General features: G+C 40.9%; 1 long non-coding RNA gene across 1 annotated transcript; it reads right to left on the reverse strand.

Annotated features, from left to right (window-relative positions):
* Window positions 1-14,519: 14,519 nt before the first annotated feature.
* LOC103596584 lies at window positions 14,520-15,077 on the reverse strand. The gene is made up of 2 exons (XR_551057.1): window positions 14,929-15,077; window positions 14,520-14,850 (listed from the first exon to the last, which is right to left on the reverse strand). It is a non-coding gene; the product is annotated as an uncharacterized LOC103596584 (long non-coding RNA).
* Between the last annotated feature and the right edge of the window lie 598 nt (window positions 15,078-15,675).

Consider the following 15,675-nt stretch of genomic DNA (forward strand, 5'->3'; position numbering starts at 1 on the left):
AATCTATGTCAACCCTTACCCTTCTCCTCCCTCTTCCTTCCCGTCTCTCATTTCCCTTGAGCCACCGGGACACTGACTAGATCCCATGTAAGTGTCACCACCCACTTCCCAAGACTGTACCCATAGGCAGTGTAATTCTGGACACCAGCGAGGGGCCTGACCCCAATAACAAAATAACTATAAGTGAAAAAACTCATGAAATAGCACATGCACCATAAGCTGAAGATGTAAAATTATTTACACCAAGAAAAAAAAAAACTGGAAGAAAAACAGCAAAATAGGAACAGGAGAGGTACATGGGTGAATTTTTTGTTGTTCTTTCTACATTCTTTTTGTATTTTGGTGTTTCTCATATTTTCTACAATGAGCAGATAAATATCTCTTTCATAATTAGAAACAAAGCACATGGATTGCAATGAGAGGACATCAAGTGGGGTGGTCTCGACTGGCCATAATAGAGACTTATCTTTCAAGGAATAAAGTGAGAATGTTCTGGAAAAAATGTTCACTTTATATCAACACATAGATCAGAGGACACCTCAGGTGTGTCTAAAGTCTGTAGCTTTTTTTCTTGTAGTAAAAGGCCAGTCTGCCAGGAACAACCAGGACCTCATCCTCCAGCCCCCATGCAGATGGCATTATATCTCATCAAGCTTTGGTTTGGATTAAGTTTTGATGAAATAGAAACCATGAGAAATTATACTTTAGCCAGACATAAACCACCCTGAACCTCTTTATGAAGGCTGCTTCCTGGCCCCTTACCCGGATTTAAGGAAAAACATTAAAAATCTTCCTTACTCAGAAATAAAAATAACAATAATTAAAACCACAGGCTCCTCAATGACACTCCAAATCACAGCCTCTCCCACTCAGAGTTGAGGTTGGATTGAGTAATTAAAGAAATGAAAACTCTTGGGCCGGCCCGTGGCTCACTCGGGGGAGTGTGGTGTTGATAACACCAAGGCCCCGGGTTCGGATCCCACATAGGGATGGCCGGTTCGCTCACTGGCTGAGCGTGGTGCTGACAACACCAAGTCAAGGGTTAAGATCCCCTTACCGGGCATCTTTAAAAAAAAAAAAAAGAAATGAAAACTCTTGGGCCGGCCCGTGGCTCACTCGGGGGAGTGGGGTGTTGATAACACCAAGGCCCCGGGTTCGGATCCCACATAGGGATGGCCGGTTCGCTCACTGGCTGAGCGTGGTGCTGACAACACCAAGTCAAGGGTTAAGATCCCCTTACCGGTCATCTTTAAAAAAAAAAAAAAAGAAAAAAAAGAAATGAAAACTCCTTATCAGAACAGTTGACACTGGAGAAAGGTAAAGGATGCAGAACTGGGAGAGGAGCTGTTATCCTTTTTATTGGTTAAAAATTCCACCTCCTTTATAGAAAATTCCACCCATTTCATGTGGGTTTTTGAAGCATTAAGTACATGAGGTGTTTCATCAACCCCAGTGAGCATTGACTTAAGAAGGGAGAGAAAAACAAGTCTCCCCACGTCAAAGGGATGGAGTGACAAAAGATACGGTGCCTCCCTGCCCAGATTTTGTAGGTGTGAGTTAAGTGACCCTGGAGTGGAGAGGCCCAGGAGGGAGATTTCTGGGTCCCTTGACCCCTCTACTTTGCCAGGATCTCAGAAGAGCCTCTATTACCCATGCAGTGATCTGTACGAACTTGTAGTATATTAGGATTTTTGTCTTCTGTTTCAGGAGTGTCTTACAAACACAGTAGACAAAATGGCAGTCCAAGGACAGGCCTTGACCAGCTTGAGCTGGAGATTCCAAGAGACAAGTGAAAGAAGGACCTTTCCCACCCAGTGACATTGTATCCATTGTTAGTTGACCATTATGTATGGAGCATACACTACATGTTGTACGTGCATGATGTCATTTGATGCCCACACAACCCTAAGAACCATTACTATCCCTATCTTACGGATGAGAAAACTGAGGCTCAGAGAGATGAAGTGACTTGCTCAAAATCACACAGCTGGTAAGTGGTGAGGTCATGATTCAAACCCAGGTCAGTCTGACTCCACAACCAAAGACTACTGTTACATTCAGAGAGAGATGCTGCCAACCAATGCTGGTGGGTTCTTTAGGCAGGACACTCAGTACATCAATTTCCTATTGCTGCTGTAACAAATTACCACAAATTGAGTGGCTTAAAACAACACAAATTGCACTAGTCAGGATACCTGTTTTTGACTTTATTAGCCTGTTGTCCACACCAGGGAGCTTTATCTGTTTGTTACACCAGCTCTCATTACTTTAACAATACTAGACTCTAAGCTTTTGTTAAATCTTTCAGGATGATTTATACCACAGAAATATAAAGCATATGTGCATAAAACAAACGCTGGTACGTTGTGAGAGGGGACTACACAGGATGTGAGTATCAAGAGGTGAAATTTGTCGGAGGACATCCTGGAGGCTGGCTACCATAGTCTGCCCTCTACTCCTGATGATTCACCTCCTCCCACATGGACAGTGTACTCACCCCCTCCCAAGGCCCTCGAAGTCTCATCCCATTCCATCCCAGCTTGAAGTTCAGAATGTCATCATCTAAATCAGATACGGATACAGATGGATGCCTGTTCTTTATGTACAGCTGCTTGAATACAATGTTTCTCAATCTGTAGATCCGTGAACTACAGAAAAAAGTTATCTTGCCCCCTATGCACACACCCTACAATGATGGGACAGGTGTAGAATAACAGCTATAAACATTCCTGTTCAAAAAGGGGCAAAGTGGGAGTCACAGAGGTGTCATCACACAGCAGTGACAAACTCCACACTGGGAAAATTTTGTAGGTTCCTTGATTAAGACTAAATCTTACTCCTGTCAAGAAGTGATTCTCTAAGGTTCTTGCCTGCAGCCATCTAGTTCCACCCTCTGAATCATCCTTTCTTTTCTGCGAGAAGCAACACATGTTTGTAGATCGGTAGTTTTCTTAGCCTGCTTTCTGTTTGTAAAAATTTGAGGGCCCAAGTGATTCTTTTCATTTTATACATTCTCTGTCATTTTCAGATCAAGCAAGTGATGATTTTCCTGATATAATTATCTTAAAACCTCCTGGATCTCTTGTGAATCTTTTTGGAATGTACTCCATTAGACAAAAGACACAGACACAAATCTATATGGGATAAACCCTTCCCTGTCTTGGGCTTCTGAGGAGAGACAACACCCTTGAACTTCTGTGAAGCCCTATCATTTGCTTGAGTGAGGCACACCCTTAAAACTGTAGGGGGCCTTCTGTCTGCATGAATAGGATTCTGAGGCTCCTTTTTAGATATTTCTGAAGCCTTAGCAAAAGATCTAACAGTCACACCCTAGACTTCATTTTTGGACCATTTTATTTTTGTCAGTACTTGGATTTGATCTTTGTTTAGATACGTTTTTTGTTTGTTTGTTTGTTTGTTTGTTTATTTGTTTTTTAGCATTGTTTGCATCTGGAGAGACTTAGAATTTTCAAATCTATCAAGTCTCTATTTCTTCATGTTTAACAGTGTTGCCGAACTTCCTGCCACTATATAACATGGATCTTCTTTCCTTCAGTTTCCAGTAAGATTCTCCTCATTTTCTTTTGAGCAGCCCTCACTGGCAGTTTTCACAAAAGATGCAATGCTTCTACAAACAGTTTTTACAGGACATTAAGATTTTTACCAACATTTTCCTGAAAGTCCTTCCAGCTTCTGCCCATTGCTCAATTCTAAAGCTATTCCTATATTTTTAGGTAATTTTAATGATAGCACCCCACTCCTGGTACCAAAATATGGATTTATCATCTATTTCTGTATAACAAATAACCCCAAACATAGTGGCTTAAAACAGCACACATTTGTTATCTCTCATTTTCTGTATGCTGGGAATTTGGGAGCTGCTTAGTTTGGAGGTTCTGGCTCAGAGTCTCACATAGAATGTAACCAAGATCTTGACCAGGGCTGCAGTCAACTAAAGGCTTGACTGGAACTGGAGCATCTGCTTCCAAGTTTACTCATATTGTTGTTGACCATAGGCTTTGTTTCTACCACATGAGCCTCTCCATTGCTCATGACACAGTAGCTGGCTGTATTCTACTGGTCACACAGATCAGCCTTTGTGTACTGTGAGAGCCAACTATACGAGGGTTGAATACCAGAAGGCAGGAATCCTTGGGGACATCTTGGAGGCTGGTGTTGGGGAACGAATGGTGGCCCCCCCAAAGATATGTTCACTTGCAACCTCTGAACGTGAACTTATTTGGAAAAGGGGTAACTGCAATGTAATTAAGTTAAAGATCTCAAGACTAGATCATCCTGGATTATCCAGGTGACAGCAGTCTTAAGAGAAGAGAAGACACAGACAGAAGAAGCCTATTAAGAACATGGGGATGGTATTTGATTAAGCTTTATGACCTTGCAAACTATTATTACAAATACTGAGGTTTCTTTTCCAGTATATATATCAAAACCAACCAAAGAACAGAAATGCATCTGCATTTTTAAAAATGAATGATGGATATGTATATATAACCCCTAAGTGGAACACTCACACATTAAAACTATCACTCAAAGTCATTTTGTGTGCAGAACATATTACACAACAATTACTTTGCTGCCTGGGACAGTGTTGGATTATTTCACAAAACCTGAGTCCTGACCTATATATTTGACACTGGGTGTGTCTCATTCCAAGCCACGTTGTGCGGTCTTTTCTCTAAGACGTTAGATATCAAAGTTGTCAGCATTATGGAGATAGGGTCAAGATACGGTTGGATTAATGTTTGTAAAAGATTAAAAATTCCTCTTAGAAGTTGTGATTCAGCATTATTGAGATAGGGTCAAGAATGTGCATTTAACCAGCTCCCTCAGTGATTCAGATACACAGAAACCCTGCTCCTTGGTGTCCCCCTGCCCTGGTCCTGGGTCATTGCTTTCATTATGAGTGACTTTTGCTTTTAACTGATATTCACCTTCTTCTTGGCTGTGTTGATAAACATGACACAGACACTCCTTTCTTGTGCCAGTCAGTGACAGCAAATCTCCTACGCCCTACAACATAGCTCTTAATCTGCTAGGTTTAGCCCTGATACCTACTATTACCAGGTGAGTTGAGCCTTCCCTGGGAGGAGTGAGAGTGTCTTCCCAGAAAGGTTTCCTCTGGTCACCGACAGGACTGAGCAGCCAAGCATAGCTGTCCGTTTGAGATGGGTTCTAAGACCTCTCCTGTATCAGCGTGAATCACCAGTAACACCTCAATTACATAAATTTGAAAACAAAGTATTAGGAATATTAAAAGCTCCATTTTCCTGAGAACTATTTATCACCCAGAGTCCCCCTGCATGGGTTTCCAGAAACCCAAAGGTGCTTCCATGGGGCTGAGAATCTGAACACTGCATGAAGGTTAGTGGGAGACACAAGTACACAAAGGCGGGATGAACACTGGTCTGGGTGTTAGCTCTGCTGTTTGCCTAGTGTGGGGTTTTGGGAACAGGCCCTTTCTTTCTCTAAACCATCAGTGGTACCCTCATCCTTTCCAGCTAAGGACATTCGCTTACAGGACTCTTGGAAATGTCAATGTTGGAATGAATGGGAAAGCAAAGGGCTATAGTCACTCATACCTCCAACAAGTGTTTATTGAGTGCCTACAATATGCCAAGTAGACCCAGAAGCTACAATGGTGACAAAATCAGACATGCTGTCTGTTTTCATGGAGCTCAGAGTCTATCACCGTAGACAAGGCATGAACTGATAAATAAGATAACTGCAAAATTGTGACAGTGATAAGTGCTAAGAAGAGAGTTGCTGTGGATTGATTGAATCGTGTCCCCCAAAGTCCATATATTAGGAGCTTAATACCCACTGTAACTGTTGAGGGTGGGAAATCTTACCGTGGTAATTGAAAGGTGGGGCCTTGAAGAGGTGATTAAGTTGATGGTTTAATGGTGGTCACGGGCATGGTTTCGAGGGCTTTAATAGGAGCGTGCATGAGGATCTAACTCCCTCTCTGCTCCACCATTTTCTGCCATGTGAGACTGCAGCATTGCTGTAAAGCCACCACCAAAGAAGACCCTCGCCAGATGTGTACCCTAGACTTTGGACTTCCCAGCGTCAGAAACTAAGCAATAAGTTTCATTTTCTTACAAATCAACCAGTTTCAGTTACTTATGCTGTAAGCATCAGAAAAAAACTAATACAAGGGTCAATGGTCACAGTCATGGATCAGTGGTCAGGAGCTGACTTGTCAAGGGGCACTGGTGAGGGCTGTGACCCTGAACTATTGGCAGGGTAAAGCACTGCCTGGTTGAGGGAGGATGGTGGCAGGATTAGAATAAGGTAGCACAGAGGTTAGAAGGGTCCAGTTAGTAGAGGACAGCTCAGTTCAATGAGATGACACCCAGCGAGCCAGGTGGGAGGAATCTTCAGGGTTCTGGACCTTCACACCTTGTACTCTGCCATCGTGTGACATCCCTTGCACCAGTCCCTCTGAATGTTTTTCTATCCCCAATCTATCAAAATGCTTCCTATTTTATTTTTATTATTTTTTTTAAAGATGACCGCTGAGGGGATCTTAAGCCTTGACTTGGTGTTGTCAGCACCACGCTCACCCAGTGAGCGAACCGGCCATCCCTATATAGGGATCCGAACCCGTGGCCTTGGTGTTATCAGCACCACACTCTCCCAAGTGAGACAGGGGCCGGCCGTCAAGCTGAAGTTTTATTTTATTTATTTTTTTATTTTTTTCAGTCATGAAGTTTTAGGTTAAAGCGTTCCTCCAGAGATTTGGGGATGTATGTAGAAGCAGCAGGCAGTAAAGTTCCTCTTTTTTTTCCCCGATGTTCAAAAAGCAAAAAAGTAAGAAGAAAAATAATGCAGATTCCATTATGTAAACCACAGACTCGAAAACACTTTAAGACTGGCAAAAGCAAAGATTTCATATAAAAGCCATAAAGAGAAGTGCACAGAAACTGCTTGGGGTGAGGAGAGGGGTGGGGGAGATTAGGGTGGTGGGTGGGGGGTGGGGGGTGCTGAGTAGCCCACCAGCCCAGAGTAGCCGATTTCAAAAAACTCCAGCAAAAATACTTTACCTGTAGCTGAGGGCTCCCTCTAAAGCAAAGTTTCTCAACCTTGGCCCTACTGACATTCTGGGCTAGATAAATCTTTGTTATGGGGTTGAGCTAGGCATTGTAGGATGTTTAGGAGCATCCCTGGGTTTTACCCAAGAGATGCCAGTAGCATCACTCCCCACCCCAAATGTGGCAATCAGAAATGTGTCCAGTCATGCCAAATGTCCTCTGAGGGGCAAAATTGCGCCCAGTTGAGAACCACTGCTCTAAAATCACAACCTAGATCCCATGTGTATGACACAAGCTACAGATCTGAGAATAGAGGAGAGATGGAGAAGCCTTATTTTGGGTGGTGGGAGATAGGGTGAGGCCATGAATATGAAGAGAAAACAGCACAATAGCCCAGTGGCAGCAGATCTTAGAAAGTGCCAGCAAAATTACACTCTCTGAAAGAAACTTCAACAAATAGCTTGGCATGAAAGTCCAACTCATTCCATGGCATGTAATTTTTCAAACTGAGTTAGCACAAAATCAATGCAAAGATACTAAAGGAAAGGTTAGTAAAGGCTACCAGACAGAATATTGGCCAGGGAAAATATCATTACCATGGAATAGATGAAAAATCTGACCAAACAGTGTTCTGTGAATTAATGTCTTAATAAAACAATTGCCCCTGTGAGAGACCACAAAGCAGAAATAGAATAACTCAGTAAAGACATGGCAAGACAGTGTGGGGGGAGGAAATGAGAACTGCAAGAACTGAGGGAAGAGACAAAGCTATTTCAGAAACAAAGATGCAATTGAAAGGAGACAGACACAGCACAGTAATGGAAATGGAGGACAGAAATAGAAATGTGAACAAAATGAGACAAAACAAAGAAAGTGGGTATTTTTGTTGTTGCTGTTTTATCTTGTTTTGTTAGCTAGAGAGGAAATGATAAATATAGAAAAAAAGACAAAAGAGAGCCAACATATACATAATTGGAATCTCTAAAGAACAAAAATAAAACAATGAAATACAATAAATACTTAAAAATAGCAGGAAACTTTCTTGAAATAAAAAAGGTGAACCTACCTAAAAGGTACTATATGTGCCAGGGAAAGTTGACCTAGAACAGTAAATTCTAAAAGTCTCTTGATAAAATTATCAGACTTTAAAGATAAAAAAAAATCCTTCGAGCAGCCAGGCCAAAAAAAATAAAAAATCAAGTCACTCATAAAGGGACTAACCCCAGCAATATTCAATGCCAGACACTGGCACAACACTCACGGGATATCTAAGCCCTTTGTATATCTTCTTCGGACAAATGCCAGTCAAATCCTTTGCCCATTTTTTAATGGGGTTGTTTGTCTTTTTGTTGATGAGTTGTAATAGTTCTTTATATTTTTTAAATACCATACCCTTATCAGATATATGATTTGCAAGTACTTTCTGCCATTCTGTGGATTGTCTTCTCACTTTCTTCATAGTATTCTTTAATGAATAAAAGCTTTTAATTTTGATGAAGCCCAATTTAATTATTTTTTTCCTTAGTTGCTTCTGCATTTGGTATTATATCTAATAAACCATTGCCAAATCCAAGGTCATGAAGAAATACCCCTATGCTTTCTTCTAAGAATTTTATAGTTTTAGCTTTTATATTCAGATTTTTGGTCTATTTTGAGTTAGTTTTGTATATGGTATAAGGCAAGGCCCCAACTTTGATCTTTTGCATGTGGATGTCCAGTTGTTCCAGCATATCTCTTGAAGAAATTATTCTTTACCCATTGAATAGTCTTGGCAACCTTGCCAAGAAACAATTGACAATTGTTTGGATTTATTTCTGAACTCTTAATTCTATTCCATGGTTTATATGATGACCCTAGTACCACATTGTTTTGATTATTATAGCTTTGTAGTAAATTTTGAAATCAGGAAGTGTCTTTCAATTTTGTTCTTTTTTCAAGATTACTTTGCCTATTCAGGATCCCTTGCAATTCCACATGAATTGTAGAATCAGCTTTTCCATTTCTGGAAAAAAAAAAAAATTGGCCACCTTAATAATACAGGCATACCTTGGAGATATGCATACCTTGGAGATATTGTGGGTTTGGTTCCAGACCACCACAATAAAATGTCACAATAAAGTGAGTCACACAAATTTTTTGGTTTCCCAGAGCATATAAAAGTTATGTTTATACTATACTGTAGTCTATTAAGTGTTCAACAACATTATGTCTTAAAAAAACAATGTATGCATCTTAATTTTAAAAATACTTTTTGCTAAAAAATGCTAATGAGCATCTGAGTCTTCAGCATGTCATAATCTTTTTGCTGGTGGAGGGTCTTGCCACCATGTTGATGGCTGCTGACTGATCAGGGAGGTGCTTGCTGAAGGTTGGGGTGGCTGTGGCAATTTCTTAAGCTAAGACAACAATGATGTTTACCATGTCAATTGACTCTTCCTTTCAGAAAAGATTTCTTTGTAGCATGTGATGCTATTTGATAGCATTTTACCCACAGTAGAACTTTTTTTTTTTTTTTTAAAAAGATGACCGGTAAGGGGATCTTAACCCTTGACTTGGTGTTGTCAGCACCACGCTCACCCAGTGAGCAAACCGGCCATCCCTATATGGGATCTGAATCCGTGGCCTTGGTGTTATCAGCACCACACTCTCCCGAGTGAGCCACGGGCCGGCCCCTACCCACAGTAGAACTTTTTTTTTTTTTTTAAAAAAAATGACCTAAAAGGGGATCTTAACCCTTGACTTGGTGTTGTCAGCACCACGCTCACCCAGTGAGCAAACCGGCCATCCCTATATGGGATCTGAATCCGTGGCCTTGGTGTTATCAGCACCACACTCTCCCGAGTGAGCCACGGGCCGGCCCCTACCCACAGTAGAACTTTCAAAATTGGAGTCAATCCTCTCAAACCCTGGTGCTGCTTTATCAACTAAGTTTATGTAATATTCTAAATCCTTTGTCATTTCAACAATGTTCACAGCAAATTCAACAGAAGGAGATTATATCTCAAGAAACCACTTCCTGTTCTCATGTATAACAAGCCACCATATTAAACTGTTATGATGAGATGCAGCAATTCACTCACATCTTTGGGCTCCACTTCATATTCTAGATCTCTTGTTATTTCCGCCACATCTGCAGTTACTTCCTCCACTGAAGTCTTGATCCCCTCAAAGTCATCCATGAGGGTTGGAATCAACTTCTTTCAAACTCCTGTTAATGTTGATATTTTGATCTTCTCCTGTGAATCACAAATGTTCTTTATGGCATCTAGAATTATGAATCCTTTCCAGAAGGCTTTCAATTTACTTTGTCCAGATCCGTCAGAGGAATCAATATAACAGCTGCAGACTTTACAATTTGTATTTTTTTTTTTTTAAATAGATGACCGGCAAGGGGATCTTAACCCTTGACTTGGTGTTGTCAGCACCACGCTCTCCCAGTGAGCTAACCGGCCATCCCTATATGGGATCCGAACCCGGGGCCTTGGTGTTGTCAGCACCGCACTTTCCCGAGTGAGCCACGGGCCGGCCCGACAATTTGTATTTTTTAAATAAGACTTGAAAGTTGAAATGACCCCTTGATCCATGGGTTGCAGAATGGATAATGTGTTAGCAGACGTGAAAACAACATTAATTTCCTTGTACGTCTCCATCAGAGCTCTTGGGTGACCAGGTGCATTGTCAATGAGCAGTAATGTTTTAAAAGGAATCTCTTTTTCTGAGTAATAGGTCTCAATGGTGGGCTTAAAATATTCAGTAAACCAAGATGTATACAGATGCACTGTAATCCAGGCTTTGTTTTTCTATGTATGGAGCACAGACAGAGTAATTTAGCATAATTCTTAAGAGCCCTAGGATATTTGGAAAGGTAAATGAGCATTGGCTTCAACTGAAAGTCACCAGCTACATTAGCCCCTAACAAGAAAGTCATACTGTCCTTTGAAGCTTTGAAGCCAGGCATTGACCTCTCCTCTGTAGCTATGAAAGAACTAAATGGCATATTCTTCCAATAAAAGGCTGTTTTGTCTACATTGAAGGTCTGTTGTTTAGTATAGCTACATTCATCAATGGTCTTAGCTAGATCTTCTGGATAACTTGCTGCAGCTTCTACATCAGCACTTGCTGCTTCATCTTTCACTGTTATGTTATGGAGACAGCCTCTTTCATTAAACCTCATAAACCAACCTCTCTAGCTTCAAATTTTTCTTCTGCAGCTTCTACACCTCTCTCAACCTTCATAGAATTGAAGAGAGTTAGGACCTTGTTCTGGATTAGGCTTTGGCATAAGGAAATGTCATGCCTTATTTTATTTTTTTATCAAAACCACTAAACCTTTCTCCACATCAGCAATAAGGCTGTTTTGCTTTTATATCATTCACGTGTTCACTAGAGTAGCACTCCTGATTTTCTTCAAGAACTTTTCTTTGCATTCACAATTTGGCTGTTTGATAAAGAGGCCTAGGTTTTGGCCTGTTTTGGCTTTCAACATGCCTCCCTCACTAAACTTAATCATTTCTAATCATTTCTAGCTTTTTATTTAAAATGAGAGACATGTGACCCTTTCTTTTACTTGAACACTTAGAGGTCACTGTAGGGTTATTAATTGGCCTTATTTCAATATTGTTGTATCTCAGGGAATAGGGAGGCCAGAGGATAGAGAGAGAGATGGGTGAACATCCAGTCCGCGGAGCAGTCAGAACACGCACAACATTCATCAATTAAGTTCTCATCTTGTATGTGCACAGTTTGTGACACCCCAAAACAATTACAATGTTAACATCAAAGATCACTGATCACAGATCACCATAACATATATAACAATAATGAAAAATTTTGAGATATTGCTAGAATTACCAAAAGTGACATAGAGACACAAATTGGGCACAAGGTGTTGGAAAAATGGCACAGACAGACTTGCTCGAAGCAGGGTTGCCACAAACCTTCAATTTGTAAGAAACACAGCGTCTGCAAAGTGCAATAAAGTGAAGCACAATAAATTGAAGTTTGCCTGTATTAAGTCTTCCAATCCATGAACACAGGATATCCTTCCATTTACTTAGATATTCTTTAATTTCTTTCACCAATGTTTTGTAGTTTATAGTGTACAAGTTTTGGACTTCCTTGGTTAAATTTATTCCTAAGTATTTCTTTCTTTTTTTCTTAAAAAAAGATGACCGGTAAGGGGATCTTAACCCTTGGCTTGATGTTGTCAGCACCACGCTCAGCCAGTGAGCTAACCGGTCATCCCTATATAGGATCCGAACCCGTGGCCTTGGTGTTATCAGCACCGCACTCTCCCGAGTGAGCCACGGGCCGGCCCATATTTCTTTCTTTTTGATGCTATTATAAATGAATTGTTTTCTTAATTTCCTTTTCAGATTGTTCATTACTACCATATAGAAATACAACTAATTTATGTATGTTGATCTTATACTTTGTAAATATTCTGAGTTTGTTTATTAGCTCATAGTTTTTGTTATTGTTATCATTGTTGTGGTTTATTTCTAATTTGTACATATAGGATCATAACATCTGTGAATAAAGATAGTTTCACTTCTTCCTTTCTAATTTGGGTGACTTTTATTTCTTTTTCTTGCTTAATTGCTCTGGCTAGAACTTCCAGCACTGTGTTAAATAGCAGTGGCAAAAGCAAGTATCCTTGTCTTGCTCTTAATCTTAGGGGGAAAGCTTTGAGTCACTCGTCACTGAGTTTATGTTAGCTGTGGGTTTTTCAAAGTGTCCTTTATCATGTAGAGGAAGTTTTCTTCTATTCCTAGTTTGAGTGTTTTTATCATTAAAACATATTGGATTTTGTCAAATGTCTTTTCCACATCAATTGAAAAGATTATGTGTTTTTCCCCTTTGTTCTCCTAACATAGAGTATTACACTAATTGATTTTCTTATAGTAAACCACCCTTGCATTCCTGGGATAAATCTCATTTGGTTATGATGTATAATCCTTTTTATATGCTGTTGGATTTGGTTTGCTAGTATTTTGTTGATGATTTTTCCATCTAGGTTCATGGTTTTCTTGTGGTATCTCTAGCTTCATTATGAGGATAATGCTGGACTCAGAATGAGTTGAAAAGTGTTCCCTCCTTGTGAAAGTTAATTCTAGGCATCAACTTAATTAGATTAAGGAATGCTGAGAAACATGGTAAAACTATCTCTTTAAGTGTGTCCATGAGGGTGTTTCCAGAAAAGATTAGCATGACAGCATGAGTGGACTGGATGGGAAAGATCCACCCTTAATGTGGGCAGGAACATCCAATCTGCTGGGGGCCTGGAGAGAACAAAAAATGGAGAAAAAAGGCAAAGCTCTTTCTCTCTATCCACTGGAGCTGGGATACACTCTTCTCTCATGTCCATGAACTTCAGAGCTCGAGACTCTTCAGCTTCTGGGTTCCAGGACTTACACTAAGGACACCATTGGTTTCCCAGGTTTTGAGGCCTTCGGACCTGGACTGAGCCACACTACTGACATCCAGTTTGCAGACAGCCTATCGTGGGACTTCTCTTCACAATTGCATGAGCTAATTTGCCTAATGAATCCTCTCTCATATATTTATAACATATCCTATTGATTCTGTCTGTCTGGAGAACCCTGACTAATACACTCCTATACTATTTTTTGGAATACTTTAGGAAGTATTGATGTTAAATGTTTGGTAGAATTCACCAGTGAAGCTATCTGGCCCTAAACTTTTCATTGTTGGGAGTTTCAGATTACTGATTCAATCTCTTTACTTGTTATAGGTCTGTATTTAACTTGTTTTTTTTTTTTCCTTTTTGTCTTTTTTCATGACCGGCAATGGATCGCAACCCTCAGTGTTGCGCCCGTACCGGACTGGGACCGGCAACGGGATCGCAACCCTCGGTGTTGCTCCCGCACCTCGCTCAGCCAGTGAGCGGCCGGTCTGTATGTGGGATCCGAACCCTCGGCGGGAGCGCCGCCGTGCTCCCAAGCAGCGCACTGTAGCAGTGCGCCACCGGGCCGGCCCTTAACTTGTTTTTTAAAAAATATTTTCAGATTAAATCTAAAAATAAAATCCAACTCTACACTATATGCAAGAGACATACCTAACCCAAATTCAAGAGGCTGAAAACTAAAGGAGGAGCAAAGCACACCAGGCAAATAAATATAATAATGATGTCATGATTTGTTAATCAAGCAAAATGCAATTTAGGCCAAAAGCATTAAGCAAAATGACAAGCAGCTATGTAACATAGCAGAATGCCACTCAAATTAAATGATTACATATGATGAATATCTGTGCAATAGATAACCTAGTTGTTACATTCACCAGGCATTAATTACAGGAATGCAAGGAGAATAGGGGTTCGCAAGTAGTAGAAGACTTGAATTCACCGTTCTCATGGTGGGTCACATGGACAGAAAAGCAAGGATAGTGTTAGGCTAAGGCTAAGGCTGCTCTGCTGCAGCACAAGAGAACTGTACCACAGTGCCTGAGAGGAGAAACGACTTTATTTTTCTCTCCTGTAACAGTTCAGAATGGCAAAAAGCTCTGCTGCACTCAGTGGTTCAGGGACCCAAGTTGTGTCTCCATCATCGCCTAAGGCCATGTCAACATCTCCTTGGTAGAAGCCAGGTTACTCTCATATCCAAGTTGCTTCTGGCAGGAGGGAGAAGAGATTGTGGAGCTGTGCCCATGATCTTGGGCCTGGGTCCAACGTGGCAAATATTACTTGTACTTGCATTTTACTGGAAAAAAACGTGTCACTGGATAAACCCAAATGGAAGGAGAAGGGTGGCCTGGGAGTGGTCTAGCTTCATGCCTAAGAAAAAGAACAGAGCAGATTTGAGGGGATCACTACCAGTCTATGCCACAGCCCATCCCTCTGGCCACTACATACCTGGGTGTTCTCCTTCCCCGTGGATAGGACACACTCAGCCCTTCTCCATGGGGAACAAACCAGCATCCATCAAGTTGCTGCTCCTGTGATCTCTGAGTGGTGTTCAGACCTCTCCACAGGCTCAGATATGGTTCCTTATGGTTCAATGACCTATAAACTAAAAGACAATTCATTTGTCCCACCCACCTGCCAAATAGACCACGACAGAACAGGGAAAGGAAAGCCACAATAAGTACCCCCATCCCAGAACAGAGAGCCTGGACAATACACAGCAGTCCCTAGGCAAAAGTTGTGAGGTCCCCTGTCAGGACAGGGGAAGACATGCTGGCTGCCCAGGTGTGCCCTCTAAAAGATTCTCTCTTGAATATTACCCTCATCAGACATGGCTGTCAGAAAATACATCTCCTTTGATGGTTGTTTGGGGTTCTAAATAATTATGGGCTTTTATAGTTTCTTTGGAAAAGTAATTCCCTGGAAGATTTATTAGGGTTCACGTCTATTGTCTTCTAGTCATTTCATGAGCCATAACCACATTATGTTACTTTTCTCACATATTTCTCAAGCCTGCTTCATTTATTTGCTTCCTTGCTCTGGCCACACCTCTGTTCCTCACATTAATGATGGCTATTCGGAGACCCACTGAAATAAAAGGCTTAAGAGAGAAGCAACATCTTCAGTCTGATCCTTACCATGGGCCTGGATCTCTCGTCTGAATGTTTTTTTTTTTTTTTTTTTTTTTTTTTTTTT

This window comes from Galeopterus variegatus, unplaced genomic scaffold (assembly GCF_000696425.1).
Source record: "Galeopterus variegatus unplaced genomic scaffold, G_variegatus-3.0.2 Scaffold2047, whole genome shotgun sequence".
NCBI lineage: Eukaryota > Metazoa > Chordata > Mammalia > Dermoptera > Cynocephalidae > Galeopterus > Galeopterus variegatus.